General features: G+C 37.3%; 1 pseudogene; it reads left to right on the top strand.

Moving 5' to 3' along the window:
• Positions 1 to 5,026: 5,026 nt before the first annotated feature.
• On the top strand, positions 5,027 to 6,332 carry LOC123786857 (tRNA pseudouridine(38/39) synthase pseudogene; annotated as a pseudogene).
• Positions 6,333 to 6,570: the final 238 nt, after the last annotated feature.

The raw sequence follows: 6,570 nt of genomic DNA, 5'->3' as shown, positions 1-6,570 counted from the left end.
TTTATATATTTATATATAATATATTTATATATATTAAATATATTTAATATATAAATATATAATATATATAAATATGTTATTAATAGATACTTTAAAAGAAAGTCTTTTAAATAGTTTATATATATATTAAATATATTTATATATATATAAATATTATATGTTATTAATAGATACTTTAAAAGAAAGTCTTTTAAATAGTTTCCAAATAACTGATGTTAGTTTTGAGGACTCAAGGGTATTGCTATTTATCTTGATTTGTACCAGAATGACATAATTAGGCAACAAGGCCTCATCAGAATTTTCCATAAGACAAATGCAAATACAGGAAATGCTATAGGTTACTTTTAAAATTATGATGGTTTGGAAAACAGGATCTGCTGACAGATTGCCTGAATTCCAATCCTGGCTCTGCCATCTACTACTTGCATAGTTTTAGGGAAATACAAAAAACAAAAACGAAAACGAAAACCAAAAACTAACACCTCTGTAAAGTGTCCTACTCAATAAGGTTACTGAGAGGATTAAACAACTGTATGTAAAATAGTTGTAAAAATGGCACAGAGTAAGCACTTAATAAGTATTAGTATTATTAAATGCAGAGAAACTGTACATATGAGAAAATCCATAGTCCAAAGAAGTTTCATCACTAAAGAAGAATGAATGAAAACAAATGAACTGAAGATGTAATTCAAAAAGTTAAAAAACAAACAAAAGGAACCATGAGAAATGAATCATTAAATTTAGCAACATGAATTACTGCATTGAAAATAGAGATTAAAATTAATCCAAGCATTGGCACATCGAAAAGAATGAAAATAGACAACTTGGTAAAATCTAATTATGAATCAGAGAAAACACAAGATAAGCTGTCAGGAATTTGAAAGGAAATAAAATTATTTTTAATAATGGTGAATTTTTGTTATCAATCATCACAGTCTTATAATTTGCCTCTGGAAAAAGTAGGTTCTTCATCTGGAGACTAAAACCAAGTCATGCAGTTGAAACATGATTTCCTTGTATTTCTCTGGATGAATGACAACGGGAACAGCTGGCTGGTGCTTGGAGAGAGCGAATAAGATAGCAGGTAGGCGAGGGTGGGGAGCGAAGGTCAGGTGCTGGGAAGTTGTCACAGTCCTTAGGAATGTGACTGTATTTGGAATAGGGACTTGGCAAGTTTGGCAAGGTTTTGCTTTCTGATTTATTCTTATGTACTTCTTCTGCGTCCTCCCTTAATTCTGAATAAATATTACATTTCAAAATGCCAGCCTGGCTTGGCTAGATGACGGGAACAAAAGGAATAGGGTTAAGACAGAGAACTAGAGGGGCAGTATCACACTTCTGAAACTGGATGTGATGGCAGGTTTTTTTTTTTTTTTTTTTGGAAGTAATCTCTATACACAACATGGGTCTTGAACCCACAACCCCAGGATCAAGAGTCGGCATGTGCCACTGACCGAGCCAGTCAGGTGTCCCTGGATAGGATGGCAGTGTTAAAGAATTCTAAGGGTTTTGGTGAAAATCAGGGTGCTGTAAAGGACTCTCTTTCCTTTCAATTAGGCAATTATTTGGTAGTCATTTTTGTAGTTTCCAGCACCCAGAAGAGTGCTTGCCACATGGTAAGTGCTGAATACATGTTTGCTAGATGATTGAGGCCATTTTTATACAGGAGATCAAGTGACTCTTCCGTCTTACCCTGTTAATGGGTGTGCAGTGAGAGAAGGAGGTTTCCATGTTTCTGTTGCTTTTTAGCAAGATTGTTCTACTCAGTCCACTAAATATACCTGTTCCCCCCATGCACTGGTCTTTTGCCTTTGGTGATATTTTCCAGGCACATGTGTGTGAACAATCACCAGTAATTGAATAGAACTTTATTTACCAAATACATTCTGTCAGAGAAGACTCTGGCTGTAGCAACTAGTGACCAGCACCATCCTCCTGGAATGTTCTAGGCAGCAACTATAGCACTAATAACTCAGTTACTAGCGTATCCACAGGATCCAAAGCAGTAATTTCAAACCAAGTGTGACCTATAAGGACTTTGCAGGGTGTACTGCTCTTTCCACTAATAGCACACAATTACATGTGCATTCAGGCCTGTAACCTTGCCTACCGGTAAGATTAGTGGGCATTATTTCCTGCCCAAAATAAAAATGTGTATTTCTAGGTGATACAATTATGTGGGAAGCATCTGCTGCTGGGAGATGAGGTGGAATCTATCTCCCACTGAAGACACATAACAAGATAGTCTGCCTATCATGGGGAATAGGGCTAGAAGCACTGAAGAAGCCACTTCTGAAGACCAGTCTCATGGGGCCTAACTAAGACTGAGATTGGACTAGAATGGAGAACCCTCACTCCATACTGCTAACTTACCAATGAATAACAAGCAACAACAATTACCACTAGCTAACTGGCAAAATCATGGAGAGAGAGACTCCCCGTATGGAGCCGATGTCTCTGTCTCAACCAAAAGCTGAGACAGAGGACAATCATTGAGGAAAAACTCTTCAACAACCCCAAGTGCTCAATCTCAGCACAGCATAATGTGGAGTAAAGGGGTACACTGTTGGTGGCAATGTAAATTGGTGCAGCCACTGTGGGAAACCGTGTGGAGGTTCCTCAAAAAAATGGTTATAAAGATCTAACCATCATACGATCCAGCAGTTTCACATCTGGGTATTTATCCAAAACAATGAAAACACTAATTTGAAAAGATACATGCAGCCCTGTGTCCATTGCAGCATTATTTACAACAGCCAAGATATGGAAACAACCTGAGTGCCTATTGATAGATGAATGGGTAAAGATGTGACGTATATATGCAATGGAATATTACTCAGCCATAAAAAGGACAAGATCCTGTCATTTGCAACAACATAAATGGATCTAGAGGGTATAATGCTAAGTCAGTCAGAAAAAGACAAATGCCATAGCATTTCACTCATGTGGAATTTAAGAGACAAAACAAAGAAAACGACAACACTCTTAATAGAGAACACACTGTGGTTGCCAGATGGGAGATGGGTCGGGGATGGATGAAATAGAGGAAGGGGATTAAGAGCAGTTATCTTGATGAGCACGGAGTAATGTATAGAACTGTTGAGTCACTATATTGCACACCTGAAATTAATGTAACACGAAATTATACAGGAATTAATTTTTTAAAATTAAAAATAGAATTGTGTGATCCAGGAACTCTGGGTATATACACAAAAGAATTATAAGCAGGGTGGAAGACATATTTGTATACCCACATTTATAGCAGCATTATTCACAACAGGCAAATGGTGGGAGTAACCCGAGTGTCCACTGATGGATGAATGGATAAATAAAACGTGGTGTATATGTACAATGGGTGTCATTCAGCCTTTTAAATCGGAGGAAACTCTGACACATGCTACGGCACTGTGAACCTTGAGGGCATTATGCTAGGTGAAACAAGCCAATTACAAAAAGACAAATACTGTATGATTCCATTTATATGAGGTACCTAGATTTGCTAAATTCATAGAGACAAAGTAGAATGCCATTTATCAGGAACTGTGGTGGGGAGGGAGTTAGGAGTTGGTCAATGAGTATAGAGGTTCAGTTTTGCAATATAGAAAGTTTTGAGATTGCTGACATAAATGTGCTTAATATTACTGAAATGTGTGCTTAGAAATGGTTAAGGTGGGAAATTTCATGTCAGGTATATTTTACCACAAAAATGAAAAGCAGGAATGGCTATATTAATATCAGATAAAGTAGACATCATAGCAAGAAAATTGCTAAAGGCAAAGAGAGTCATTACAGGATTATACAAGTATCAAAGTTATATCTACTCTGAATGTGTATCAAGCAAACCACAGAGCTTCCAAATAAAACAAAAGCTGATAGTTGAAAGGAGACAAAGACTATGCCATAGTTAGCATTGTACTTCACACACCCGACACTCAGTGACTGATGGAACTACTAGACAAAATCAGGAAGAATGGAACAACTGAACAACAGTGACCAACAGAATCTTATTTATGTAAACAGAACATTCCACTCAACAGCACAATACACACTTGTTTCATGTGTCTGCAGAACATATAATAAGATAGACTATATGCAAAACTGGCAAAGATAAAATTAGAGAAGACAAGGACCAATATCACTACATATCCTGCAGTTATTAAATGGATAACACGGGAATACTGTTAATAACTGAATGCTCATAAATTTGAAAACTTAGAATAAATGGATCAATTCCTTGAAAAACCACAAATTACTATAACCCCCCACAAAGTTATATAGGCAATATAATTAATCTTATAACTGATGAAGAGATTGACTTTTAGTTTAAGAAAGTCCTGAAGAAAAAGTATCCAGGCCCATGTGATTTCACTGGAAAATTCTACCAAACATTTAAAGAGCCAATTTATAATCTCTATCACAAAATCCAAGAGGATGGGGCATTTTATATCTCATTTTATGATGCCAGTATGACCTGATAACAAAACCACAGAGTAGAAGAATAAACTGGAAAGAATCATCCTACTTGGTATGAAGGCTTTCTATGAAGACACCTGTAGTGTTCGCTGAGAGATGGACACAGGTCAACGCAACAGAATAAAGAACCCAGAAATAGACCTAAACCAATATGCCCAACTATTTTTGATAAAGGTGCAAAAGCACTTCAGTGGAGGAAGAATAACTATTGGCCTTTTTAACAAGTGGTCCTGGAATAATTAGATCTCCATAGTAAAACAACTAAACTTTGGCCTAAATTACATACCTTATACAAAAACGCAGTTAAAATGGATCATAGGTCAAAATGTAAAGCTGTAACATTTTAGAGGAGATGTTCGGCACTGAAGGTCAGGTGAAAAGTTCTTAGACCCGACACCAGAAGCGTGATCCATAAAATGACCCTCATCAGAATGAACAACTTCTGCTCTCTGAATGAGCCTATAAGGATGACCAAAGGCAAGCTACAGAATTAAAAAAAGAACGGAAAAAGAGCTACAGGTGCGGCTCTGATCAACAGGTAGGATGGACCTGTATGATTCCTTTATTTCTTTTTTATTTCTGGGGTTGTCCTATCATTGTTGAAAATGACATAGTGAGAAACTAAACTGAGGAACTCCCGTAGAAAAGGGTACAAGAAGTAGAGAAGGAGATGCAATGGCTTAAATAGGAAAAGGCCAACACAACAAGAACTCAAACGTTAGAGAAAATTCTTCCGGAACTGGAAAAAGTAAGTGTGCATTTGATTTCAGTGCTAATGGCCAAAGCCACGTAGCCCTAAGAGCAGCCTGTATGGGCTAGAGATACTAGAGCTTTGCCAGTCAGAAAAACACAAACGATATTATTGAAGAGAAACTGTTTGAGGCTCTATAAGACTTGACCATGAGAAAGCAGACAGACGTGCAACTCTCGCTGATGTGGGTCAATGGACAAGGGTGTTAAGTGCCTTTGGACAATTGATTTCTCTTGACCTTTGTTTTCACTTTCCAAGGGCAAGGATTCAGAGGATTTTAATATAAAGAAGTCCACAAGGTTGCTAAAAAATTCATCATAGCTGCATTTTCCATCAGGTGTTCCCTCCAGACATGCATATACTGGCCTGGGCTTCGGTCGAACCCAGTTTCAGTACTAGGTTCAGCTGTCTTGAGAAGGCTTACTGCTATTTTTTCCTTTATGCTGATTTAGATACTATAACCATGAATTATGTGGCTCAGAGGTATGTTGGCACATATGATTTCAGAAACTTGTGTAAAATGGCTGTAGCCAATGGAATGATTAATTTTCAGAGGGCTTTTCTGTCTGCTCAAGTACAGCCAATAGGTCAGATCCTGGGTGAGGAGAGACAGAATTAAACTGCAAGAACTTTTCTAGTTATTTCAGTTTGCAGTGATTGGCCAGAGATTCCTTTATCATTAAGCCTGTTGTATGATGGTTATCTTCTTTCTGATTGGCCGAGGAATGGAGAAGCTAGAGATTATTGACGAGCTGCTGAACAGAGATGAAAAATCCCCAGAAACCTCAATACAGTATGGATGTAGAATTTTCTCTAGTCTTATAGGACTTTAAGTTTGAAAATATCAAGTGGATCTATGAGTGGGAGGGTCAGGAGTTCAATGTCACCCACCTTTAACAGTATAGGCTAAAAGTGCAGTTAAGATTCACATGTTATATTCTGCAAGGACTGGACTCTGTTGCAGTACCCCAAAGGATATTGGCAGGACCAAAGATGGACGGAGTTGATAGAATGGAGAAATATTAAGCCCCCTGTCATAAAGCAGACCTGTGCTTTTGTAGTAGGAATGAAAATGCACACACAACAAGTCCCTAATAAATCATCATAAATGTCAAGGGTAGGAATCCCAATCCAGTATTTTATAATTAGGGGATGCATTGAGCACCCATATTTATTTCATTGGGGAAAAAAAACCCCCAAACCAAAAAGGTTTTATTTAACTATAAACAACTTGCCAGAATCTGGGAGGCAATAACCAGCTAGTGGTAGGTGGGTAGAAAGGAAATATAAACAAATATTTAATATAGAAAGGAAATATAAACAAAATATTTACTGTAAGAAGTCCC

This window comes from Ursus americanus, chromosome X (genome assembly GCF_024610735.1).
Source record: "Ursus americanus isolate L20-20 chromosome X, mUrsAme1.1.p, whole genome shotgun sequence".
Lineage (NCBI taxonomy): Eukaryota > Metazoa > Chordata > Mammalia > Carnivora > Ursidae > Ursus > Ursus americanus.
This window is presented reverse-complemented; position numbering and strand designations above follow the sequence as displayed.